The 11894-nt window shown below is 44.0% G+C and overlaps 1 protein-coding gene across 2 annotated transcripts in view; it reads left to right on the forward strand.

Moving 5' to 3' along the window:
- Positions 1–10156, forward strand: part of C10H8orf48 (chromosome 10 C8orf48 homolog) — an 86192-nt gene extending 76036 nt beyond the window's left edge. The window contains exon 12 of one of the 2 annotated variants that reach the window (XR_012777337.1): positions 9758–10156. The gene's annotated coding sequence lies outside the window, so the exon portion shown is untranslated. Of the gene's footprint in view, positions 1–984; positions 1069–9757 lie in introns of those variants that run through there. The other variant, XR_012777336.1, reaches the window with a different exon arrangement.
- Positions 10157–11894: the final 1738 nt, after the last annotated feature.

Genomic DNA, 11894 nt, shown 5'->3' on the forward strand with positions numbered 1-11894 from the left:
GGTTAACAGGTCCTGCAGGGATTGGTAGGGACTGCTAATGAACATGGGTCTTGTGAAACTGCCCTGACAATGAAAGTAGAAAACTAGTCTCAGACTACTCTGATTTGCTGCTTAGAGAGAAGTTGTTCTCAGAATAAATTACTTTTCTTATCGGAGGATTCAATCTAACCTCACCCTGCAATGAATATTTTCTCATGCGGTAGAGTAGGTGAATTTTGTCAGACTGAATGCCGTTGTTTAAAGTTGGGGTAGGTTCAGTCCAAAAATTCTAACCCCAAATCTTCTTTACCTCTGGTGAAATGAAAAGCTGAACCCAGATCTGAGTGCACCTTTAAAAAAAATTACAAAAATAAAATTCAGAACTTCCAAATTGGGAGTGGAAACTTTAAACTGTATCAGATCCAAACTGTAACCTGTTCATGCTTACTTTACTATCAGCTCCTTTCTGTCTTGTCATATTTATTAATTACTGCAAATATCACGTTTGTCTGTAAGCAGGCAGTCTTTTCCAGGCCTTGTTATTACTCATTACTTGAATCACTCTCTCTTTATCTTGTTTGATTCTGCTGGGACACCCAGGCAATTTTCCGAGGCTGTGAGCACAGGACTGTGTAGAAATCATTGCCTGGCATTGATGCTTCAGCTGAAGATGCTCTCTCTTGTGTTTTACCAATAAACCAGCAAGACGCTTTGCTGCTAGCAGGCTTATACTGCTGGAAATTGTTTTTCAGGTGAGATGGTAAATTATGGTCTTTCACTTTCTGTAGACATAGCTGTTTGATAGATCTAGTTTTGGTGTCTTAGGTAGTCAAACTGGAAGTCTCCTGTGTTTTCCCTCCCTCGTGTTAAAAAAACCAGTTGCTTTGTGTTCTGTGTTTCGCAGAAGTGGCTGCATTTCATTAGAATTTGTATATGCAGTGTAGATGGGGGAAAAAAGACTGGCATAGCAGGAAATACCTGCTCTCTTCTCTTCTCGTTCCAAAGGCAACCAGAACATGCGTGCCACTGATGTGCTGAGTATCGTGCTACCCTTGTGCCTAGACATTGCGAGGCATCGCAATGATTCATGTACGTGCCTGTTTTTATATACTCCAGTCTAGTTCTTCTGTGATTTATGTTGCTAGTGGGGTACAAGTCTTACGGCTGAAGGGACACTGGAGGGAACCGTTCCTTCCATAAGCCTTTGGCCCTCTGAAGTTTGTCCTGTGGGTCCCCCATAATGGGTCTCCCATTTTCGGTTGTCTGAACAGTTCTGTGTTAGCGGTTTACGGCGAGTGAATACCTTTTTCTCTCTCCTACCCCCTCTGGTTCCTTCCTTTAATGATTGCTAGCTTTATCGTTAGGATTCCTCTTAATTGTAAGTTCTGAAATGAGCTTCTGATTAACCATTACCTATGAATGCCATTAAAAAAATGCCAGAATCGTCCTTGAACTCTTGTCTGTCCTTTTTCTGCTCTGATGGGACTGAATACCTAATTATAAAGAAGTAATGAAAATTAAAGGAACTGTTCTGTCCTTCCTAGAATCCTGTTTGACAGTCCGATTATCCTCAAGAAGAAAGGACCGTCCTGGTGCAGTCCCAGAGGAGAAGGATTAACAACCCTGGAAGCAATGAAAGGAGATTCACGCTGATGTGAAGAAGACAGATGCGCGTGTAGTTCAAGTTCATCTTGGCAGACTCATGCTGAAAATGCCAATCCGACAATTTTAATGCTGGCAGGAAAAGAAATGTATGAGGGGGCTGGGGAAGCGACGGCTCGTTCCAGCTGAGCGTGAGCTACGGCAGGGAGGCTGTGCTCCCGGATAGCCCCCCACGCGCCCAGGCTGGCTCTCTTCTGCGAGTACGCATCAAGGTGACAAAGGACGCCAACCAAGAGATGATAGTTTGTCTTGGGCTGTTGCTGCTGGGTGGTGAGAGAGACGTGGGCTGAGATGGTTTTGCCTCAAGCAACAAGGTGTATCCACAGGGAAGACAAAGATGCAGCTGAATTTGCTTTAAACTCGCTAGCGTGGGTACTGGTGGTGGGGCAGCTGCAGCAGCACAGAGCTGAGCGCAGGCTGCACAGCTCGCTTAAGAAGGGAGGTCGATACAGCAGGAGAAGGCTAGTGCTGGAAAACGCTTTAGTCTGCTGTTCATTGAAACCGGTCTCCTTTGAACATCCCTCTCTCAGGAATTCGGTCATAGTTCTGGCCTTCACGGTCACAAAAGCGGTGTAAATGTCTGTCCTTCTTCACGCTTCTTCAATCGCATGCGTCAGAGTGGTGCACAGTGTCTCGCACTTACCACCATGCAGGGCTCTTGTATGTAATTGCCCTGGTACCGGTATGTCACATTATCGTAGTATTAACAGGCTTTTTTAGTGTTGGAACATTTGGATGTAGCCTCTGTGGAAATTCCTCCGAGGCTTAATGTCTGTCAGTCCAGAATCCTTAGCAGGATTTCAGGAGGGATTATGTCCTGTGGGGAACTGTCAGTATTTCATCTGAAAAACAGCTGAGGAAAGGAAAGCATCGCACTTCTTTCTGTCCAGTTCAAAACAAGATGATGCAGAATTTCTTTGGCTTTCTACATCGGGAGTATGGACTCCCGTAATCTTTGCTGTAAAGTAAAGGAGGATATGGCCATGTTAGAAATTCTCCGTGGGTTTGGTACGCTGCCAGCAGTTTCTGCGAGGCGTCCAGGTGAAACAGGGGAAATGGTGCTTTTTAACACTGTATCTTGGACTGCGCTGAAGGAAGTAAATAAAAAGCACTTCTGGAACAGAGTATTCCTGTTGAAAATTAAAGGAAAGCATGCTGCAAAGAATGAAATGAGGAGAGCCTTGCAAAGGAAAAAAGGCTGTAGGAATGCTTTCTTGGAGCAAATGTGTCAGTGAAGTACCCCCACCACTCCCTCTGCCTCCCGGAGACACAGGCTGGGGTACCGGCCCTGCGGCACCTGCAGTCTTTCTTAGACTAACCAGCTTCTTGACTTCAAAAGCGTCTCGCTCATCCCAAAGTTTCTTGTTCATCTTGTTCATCCTCTTGTTGAGGATGCTGCCTCACCCGTCAGCCGAAGGGAGTAGCCGTGAAGCCAGGACACAGCTGAGCGTGCAGAGGAGCAAAGGAGCAGAGAAGAAAAATGAACCTCATCGTGCTCAGGCCCTGGGTAGTGAATGGGGTAGTGAACAGGGTTGTCTGTAGCTGAGACCTTGCCCACCTGCTCGGTGGATGCTATCGCAAGGCTAATAGTAAAGAGTAAGCTGGGAGTGTACAATGAATTCCCTTCTGGAGAAGAAACGCTGCTGGTTTTTAGGATTTTTATATTTTTTTTATAACTGGCACACCCTAACCATTTACAGAGTGGAAGGGGATTAAAATCTAAGCAAAAGGCGGGATAGTTTTGTTCTGTTTTGGTTTTAATTGAACTGTGGATTCGCCACAGGGGTGTTGGATACCTGCTGGATGCAGCAGAGCTGGAAACCCAGGTGCTTTTATAAAGAAAGTTTCCGTACTGGTGTTAAAAAGAGAGGAAGGCTCGGATATTTTGCATTGGCGACTCGGATGTTTCCAGTAGTTTTGCATTGGTGACTTCAGTCTGGGTTATTTCTTCTGCGGAAAGCGTCCATCCAGGCACCTATGAGCAAAAACATTTTGACTGAATAAAATTAGGCAAACATCTGCTGGTTGAAAACGCATTATGTGTATATGTGTTTGGGGGAAGCTTTGTCACTCTTAGTATGTTTGAAATCACAGTTAGTCTCTCGAGTCCAATGGAAATGTGGTTTGCATCAGGGAGAAGGAAAGAAGAATATCCCAAAGAAGGAGGCTGGTAAGAGGCAGTAGGCTGGGCTGTAATATCTGTTGCACTAAATGTCATCAGTGGCGACTGCTGTCATGTGTGAAACAGCTGGCACGCTGCGCTCCAGACCGCGGGTTCTTGCAAGCGTGCACGCAGGATAATGGGATTCTGTCTCCACAAATAACATCATGCCTTGGTTTTGAAATTTAAGACAGGATTTTAGCAGCTGAGTAAAACCAGCTTTTTTTGTTTGTATTAAAGGAACACAGTAGTCCCTTTCCAGTGTAACTTTCTGAAGCTGGAAAATGTTTCCTTCCTCTCTTCCCCTTTTGTTTTGCCACGGACACAGAAAGATCCATAGTGTCACCCTCCCTCTGCTCTGCACAAACACACCATGAGCTTGAAGGGTTGCCCAGGCAACAAAAATTCTTTGCAGATGTTATCATAATCTCTTCAGTTTGGTGGTTGTTAACACAACCTGCTTTTATAGGTTTTGCATCTTACTCTGAGCTGGTTTTCTTGCCCTATCATGCACTGTTGCATTTTTTCTTCTGCTTTGTACAAGTTACACGCATTTACTTTTGCAAAGCTAACTTTCCTATCTAGCTCTGTCAAAGAATTTATCACTGCAGCTACTTGATGTTTCACAGATCACGGATGTTATGGGGGAAATCTATGGACATACAGCACCTCTGCTAGGCAAGCTCTGCCCTAAAAGACAGTACGAAGCATAATAAATACGATTCATTCTCCTGTTTCTCAAGATTCTCTTCATTAAGGTACTGATCTTTGCTAATCTCTCACGTGGCTACTTAACACAGGTTTGTCTGTATTGATTTCCTTCTGCAGATCACTTCAGCTCTTGCACACTTTGAACTCCTCTTGCGTGCTTGACATGGTTTGTTGCCTCTGGATATATGGTAGGATACAGCAAGCTGGTGAGTCTCTGAAGCCAATTTTTTTGCATTTGAACTTCTTAGGTCTCCTCTTATCATGAGACTGACAGGCAAGGGCAGCTTCTAGCTGATATATTTTGTAAACTTCTTGCTGATTTCTTCCCAGATATCATAATGAAGCATCTGTGAACAGATCATTTCTGGGATCTGCAGCTGGACTGGCTTGTAGATGACAGCTGAAGAAAATCTGTCCATACAGAAAGGGAATTTGAATTGTCTGCTGTGGGTCAGCTCTGTTCTCGAGTCTAAGCCTAAAATAAAACATGTTTGGAACAGAGCAGAATGCATTCCTCAGTTTCTGTGGCAAGCTTTGCCGATATATTGAGATGAATTAATTTTTAATACCATCAACAGAGCTGCAGGAAATTGTGCTAATCTCCACGACTGTCTTAATATGGAAGAATTTGGCTTTGATTTGGGGTTACTTGTTACTGCAACAGAGGGCTCGGGGTACAGGAGGACAAAACTATGCAGAAACTGGTAATGTTGGTAATACGGGAGCTGTGGAACACGCTGCCTGCCCCCGAGGGAGCATGTGGCGGGGAGGAATGACGACTGGGGCAAGGTAGCCTGTTCCTGCCCTGGGGGCTGTCTGCACCAGAGCCTGGAGGAGTGATGGATGCCTCCAAGCCTCCATCAGTCTAAATTGCAGAAAACTTGGAGGCACGGTATTTACATTCAATTCTGTTGCCTCCGTGCTAAAGTGATAAGTCAGAGAGATAACAAAAATGATTAAGGAATTGGAAGGACTGACTTGGAGAGGTGGTTAAAATTGCTCACCATGCATCATTTGCCCTAAGGGCAAGCTGGGAGGATATGCCAAGGAAGTAAAGAACTGGGAGGATATGAAGACAAAGGTGAGACAGGCTATTCATGGGAGCCGTGGAGGAGGCACTAGGGTCAGTGAATAAAGTCAACGGCAGGATAGTACACAAAGTATGTTCTGTTCCCAGCACTGAAACAGATTTCTGGAATGATCTTGAATAAGTTAGTTAATTTATTTGGCTGTCACTTTTCTTGCAGAGTGCTGGAAACTTGATTTCTTGTCGCTGCTGAACAATTTTTAGGTGGAATCCTGAAACCGCGTTGTTCTCAGAGAACATACAGTTGGATGGTTGCTGCTGTGTCGCCTCCTTCAATTCTAATATAAGAATTTAATTAAGAGTCTTTTCTCTGTACATTAAATATTACCCTCTCTGCTGAAAAAATAGTTATGGTGATAATACATCTGTGAGATGCCTTGAGTTCTGTGGATGAAAAAGTATTTTTATATGCTAGCATCATGTTTTAAAATTACTGGAATGTTTAAAGTTATGGTCTGAGATCGTGTCATACGTGGCAAACACAAGGTATTGTAGTAGACTCTGTGTCTAGATATACTGCTGCTAAATATAAGACTACAGCTCTTGTTGCAATTACTTAGCCAGGGATTATAGCAAGGAGTAGTAGGCCAATAAAAGACTGGAAGTTTAATACAAGGTGAAAATGCAGACTCATGAGATCCATTAGATGGGGATCATCCCCCTGACAAGGTGCCGATGCTGGAAAGCAATGGTTAGTGCACTTGAGATTACGACGGTAGAGAATAATCTTGTGATATGCAATGGCATACTAAGTGAAATAAGAATCCTTTCCTGTTTGCTTGCTAAGACTCTTGGTAAGGCTTGAAGAAGGACAGCAAATGCAGAACATTTGTTTCCCCTTCCTCTCAGACTTGTGTTTCAGTGCACAACGTACATGGTTGTTGAACTCTGGCATTCTCCTGCTTTTGAGAAACAAGTGTTTAGAAAACAAGACAGAAGGAAAGCAGGCCTATGTGCATTGTACAAGCCATTATAGTTATCAGTGAGCATTCAAAAAAAGCCTCAAGAATATCCCAGAGCCGTGGTAAGGTTAAGTGACTGCTTGAAGCTGTTGCTACAGGCTTTCCAGGAGAGAATGACTTTTATGGACTAAGATCGGCAGCTGCGTGTCACCTGTCTGTGTGACTGTCAAATGAGCGCTGTTCTCTCTTGAAGCTGAATTTTCTAAGGTGGCCAAGCTGGTACGGAACTGGTGAGGGTCCGTGTTTGCAGCAGGTCTCTGTGGGACTGACACGTTGTTTAAGGTGTCTTAAACGGGGACAGCAAGGTGCTAGGAGAGATTCTGCGCAAGGCCAAGCAGCAGTAAGTGGTATTTTTGGCAGCAGGCAAAGTCAAAATCTTTCCAGATTTTGTAGACAAAATAGTCCAAGGTGGTCACAGATATGTCAAAATACCAAATATCTAATTATTTCATACTCAGATAGGGTTAAAAACTGTAGTTCATAAAACCAATCTAAAAGAATATTATCCTGTAACTCAAATGCCAGCACGACAGAGCCAGCTGACTTCTGCCCCAGGGTCTGACGCATCAGTGTGTTTTGCACCATGTGTACCACTGTATCAGAGATCTAGGGGCACAATTTTGATAATAATTCATCGCATCTGAGTCTCATAACAGGAGGATGAGGTCATGCTTAGGTGTAAGTGGAAGCAATCAAGGAATCTGAAAATACCAGTCCAAATCTTTTGGTGATTCAGTAGTTTCTGAGATGGTTTGCACACTCCAAGAATGATCTCCAAGGTCCCTGCTCTAAAAGTCAGTATCTTGTGATTAATGTTCTGTATGAGCAGCTGGACTCATATCTGAACAGTATGTTCATCTGAGGGTTTCGTTAAAAAGTTAGGATTTGCAAGCCTCCCCGTGTCAAGCAGTTACGTGTTCTCCAAGAGGCTGCTAGATGTGCGCATGGGTGTGTGCGTCTGTGTAGAAGCAGAGACCGTGTAGGTGAGGCTAGCCACCTTTCCGTCTGAAAAACTAAGACTGTCTTCGAGCTGCAGGATTTGCTTGTTCCCAGTTCTTCAGATGACCACGTTAATCCTGTTCACAGCAATCTCAATATAAACTGGGTTTGGGGAGAGAAGGAGACTTGCCAATTTCAGGACAGATGCGCTTAAAAATATATTCACACCACTGAAAAGTAGGTGAGCACGTAAAGTTTTCAGCAGGGCTTACTTTTTCTACAGCTGTAAGATCGTTCTGTATACTCCAGGCACCTTAGTGCTGTCTATGCAAGCGGTGATTCGAGTATTGAGATACTTAAGAGGGATTTGTATTCAGAAGCTCTGGGAACTTTCCTGATTTGAAACTTACCCTATAGTCTTTGCTGGATCAGCAGCAGGGCTGAGCCCAGAGGCCTTCAGCACCATGGTATGGTGCTAACATAAATCCCAGGGCTCGTGGTGTTACCGTACTGCGGACAAATGTGTTCCCAGGAATATCTAAATCCGACAGTGCAATGCCTCAATGCCTTTTTGTTAGCAATAACCCACAGCAGAAGAAAGCCTGCCAAAATTATTTGCATGCCTCTCAACGTCTTGTTCCACTAAAAATGTTACAAAATATAACCAAGTGAAGCTAGACTTCGCATCACTAGTTGTCTACTTTTAAAGATGTTTAAGACATAAATTATACAACAAAAGTAGTTTGCTACAAAAGGAGTAAATGCACACGCTGAGGTTGATGTGCTGCTCAGCACTACCGCAGCTAGAGCTACGGAAACGGGATGGGGCTCGCCAAGGAAGCGGAAAGGAAGGGAGAGCGAAGGGAGAGAAGAGGAAAATGGGTGCAATGCCAACCTTTCCGAAGGACTGGAATGGGGAGCAGTAAGTTTAAGGATGTCCGTCACCATTTAATCTAGACATGATGTCTTTTTCATTTATTGCTGCCGGGATCAGGATGAATAGTTTAAGTAATTCATTTAATGACAGTGGATCAATAACTGGTTAAACAAACAATTTTATTCTTGTTTCAAAGCACAGATTTAGTTTTGACTACTTCTGGAAGGTCTTTAGCAATTTGGCTGGGCTTAGTGATGCTGATAGTGTGCTTTTGTATGGTTTGGGGGGGGGGGTTTACCCCTGTTCACTTGGCATGCTTTTTCTTGTTTAATATATGAGAGGAGGAAAACAGCAACCACAGAAGAAGTTCTACCTTTGAGCATGCTGCTTAAGGTTACGGATGAGGAAGACAATGGGCTGCAGAGGATTTAGAGTGGATATTGAGATTTCTGTAGTACTTTAAACTCAACCAATCCGTCAGTGCTTGGTAACCATCTGATCCAGATGAAATGGCAAGTTACAACGCACATCAGAAAGCCTCCGTACTGCTGCTCATTGCTCCTTCCTCCTCCTCAACTGTCGGGCTCTGCAAAGGGCTGAAGGAGCTTGCCTAAGGCTATGGATACAGTTGATTATGGGGTTGTGATTAGGAGTCTTAGCCTGCTGGTCATTCTTTTGGTCTCTCTTATCTTGATTTTTCAGACTAAGAGCCCATCTGAGGTGCTCTTCAGAAAATCCAGGTCAAGTTTTTCAACTCTTAGAAATCTAGGAAACTTAATGTCTAGTCCCAGATTATGTATTTAAATCCATCTCTTATAAAACCGACATCAAACCAACATGAAGATGCACCACACTGTGACCGTTCAAGACCTGAAACACAGCAGAGGATCTGATAAAGGAGGGATCCTATAATCTTGAAGAGATATCCTTTTAGATTCTACATTGCATATTTTACATTTGCATTCAGTATGTAATGAAGCCCGAAGCATACTCTGCTAGTGAGATATGTAACCGCTCCTTTACTTTAGCATTCTCAGGCCTTTCACATCTTAGATACTCATGGAAAGTAGGTCTTCCTACTGCATTTCAAGAAAAGAGCATGTTTCTTAGCAAGGGTGGAGTGCTAAAATGTCATTTATAGGAATCTTCCATAAGCTTCTAGCAAGGCAAGAAAACACTGTATGTATCTTCAATTTTTTGTGATTTTTTTCTTCCTTTCTTTTTGGAAGATTGGAAACTTGTTACTTTACTTTCCAACTTCAAGCAATATTCCCTGTGTACACATTTTACGAATCATTATATTCTTTGGACTGTATTAAGGGGATGCAGTGTGCTTCCAGACTTGACTTCCCTAAACTCTGTCTTCTTTCCTTTTTAAGGTACCTGAAGCTGAAAACATTTCTGCTTGGTGCATGCTGGTATATACAACATGGCATGTCTGCCTGTTTATGCAGAGGAGGCGAGCAGAGAGTGGGGCAGGAAGAACAGGTAAGAGATGTACAATATTTCTTACACACTTCACTACTATTAATATGGGCTACAAGAAAAGATACCGCGAAAAGGCAGATCCAGGGCGAGGGGGTGGAAAGGAGAGGGAAAACACATTTAAAAACAACTCAAGCCGATTTGATCTACTGCATATTTACTTACTGTTCAATACAGGGAGAGTGAAAATAGAGGCTTGTATTTCCACAAAGGATTCTCCCTCTATAAGAAGGCCATTTTCTGGTTTGTTCAGCGTGCCGGGATACGGAACTGTCAGACCAAGCAGAGCTGCTCACGAGGGCAGGCAGGCCAACACCGGCACAGCCTTTCAGACCCAGACACGCATGCCACTAGTTTGCATCTAGTAGGCGCAGAAATCTTCCTCTCTGCGCAGGCTTTATGACAGAGCTTTGTGTTGTGTAAGGCTGGAGAGAGACATTTGAAAACAAAGTGCACCCCAGGGGAGCTCGTGCTGCTGAACCAGCGGAGATGAGCTGGCAGCACGCCAGCCCCCAGAATAACGAGATTGAAAATGAGTTCTGACAGGTTAGATGTAATACTGCAGGGCCAACCGTGCTAGATACCAGCCTCGGTATTGGCAGGCAGAGGGATTTCAGCTGCAATAGCTTGCGCAGGGAGAAATACTCATTCCACTGCAGGATGGAAGCAACAACCTCCTTGAGTGGTGGGAGTTCTTTGAGGGCTGGATCCAGGAGGACACGGTCTGTGAAGCAGGGATTGACAGTCAGTGCCTCTACCGAGTGCGATAGTATGAACAGATACAGAGCGGCTCATGGGCAGTGTTCTGGAGCCCTAGCTTTTCAGTGTTGGGACTGCACGCTCAAGGTCTAACTCGTTTGGGAAATCCCATTCTAGCTTCAATCCACATCAGTTCCTGAATCCTGCCAAATGGACACACCTGGCTTTCTGTGTGCAAGACCTTTGGTCCTGGAATAAATTGCATAGTGCAAATAGGGACGCAAATGAAACTGCTGAGCTCTAGGATGGCTCAAGAGGCGAACACGCAAACACGGGAGTGGGTGGGGACGGAAGTGCACTGCCCAGTGCGTGTTTGGACAGAGGATTACAGCATAGCTAATGTTGTAAATTTGGATGAAGTGTGTTGGCAGAGCTGTGTTTTGACAGGAGCTCTCTGCATCCGAGATCATAAAGAAGAGTTGGAAGGAAACGGGTCTGAAATGGTAAACTACTGAGAGACCTGTGTAATGAGAAATATCTGTCAGCTTTTCCATGCACACTCGATTTATTCACTTCAACAATAACTTTGCTAGTAAATTTATAACAAGCCTACTCCAGTGGAAAACTGAGCCCTAATTACTGTGCTAGTGTATTCCTCACTCAGGACTTAAGAAAAGATTTCCAATCCCCCCAAGTCTCTTCCAAAATTAAGAAGAATTTAAATACATCACCCAAGTATAGCTTGGTTCCAAGCAAAGTAGCAGTTTAGCTTGCCAAGTGTGGTGGCTGTATCTGGTACTCTCCAAAACAGGGACCCTGTTGCAAGAAGAAATGCTGGTGTAGGGGTCCAGTGTGACTGTTCGCAGGGACTGGCTTTTAGCAGTGAGGAGGCGGAGGGAAAGCAGGGCTTAAGAAATCCTTTCATTCCCTTTGCTGAAGAGTTCTGCCTACATGCAGGCTAGAGAAATAAATTAAAGGTTGGAGTTGGTGCCAGGAAGGGGTGCTTGTTGACTGCAGTATGTGTGGACATGCTTTGAGGGGGAATAAGGGACAACGGGTGATTTTACTGTGCTCTTGTTGGGAAAATAAAGGATGTGAGAAAGGTACTGCTACAATTCCAGAATACCAATGCAGCTTGTAGTCCAAGTCTGGATATATTAAGACCTAGGTAAAGTATTAGGAGCCTTATTTTGAATGGCTTCTATCCCACTCAGCCTTCTGACAATCGTCTTGAACTTGAGCTTCATGAAGTTGTTGTGACACCTCCCAAGAGAAATTCAATTTACAGTGAGCTCTTAGTGTTTTGTGATGGTGGCTGTAAGTACGCCTTGT

The sequence above is a fragment of the Mycteria americana genome, chromosome 10 (genome assembly GCF_035582795.1).
Source record: "Mycteria americana isolate JAX WOST 10 ecotype Jacksonville Zoo and Gardens chromosome 10, USCA_MyAme_1.0, whole genome shotgun sequence".
NCBI lineage: Eukaryota > Metazoa > Chordata > Aves > Ciconiiformes > Ciconiidae > Mycteria > Mycteria americana.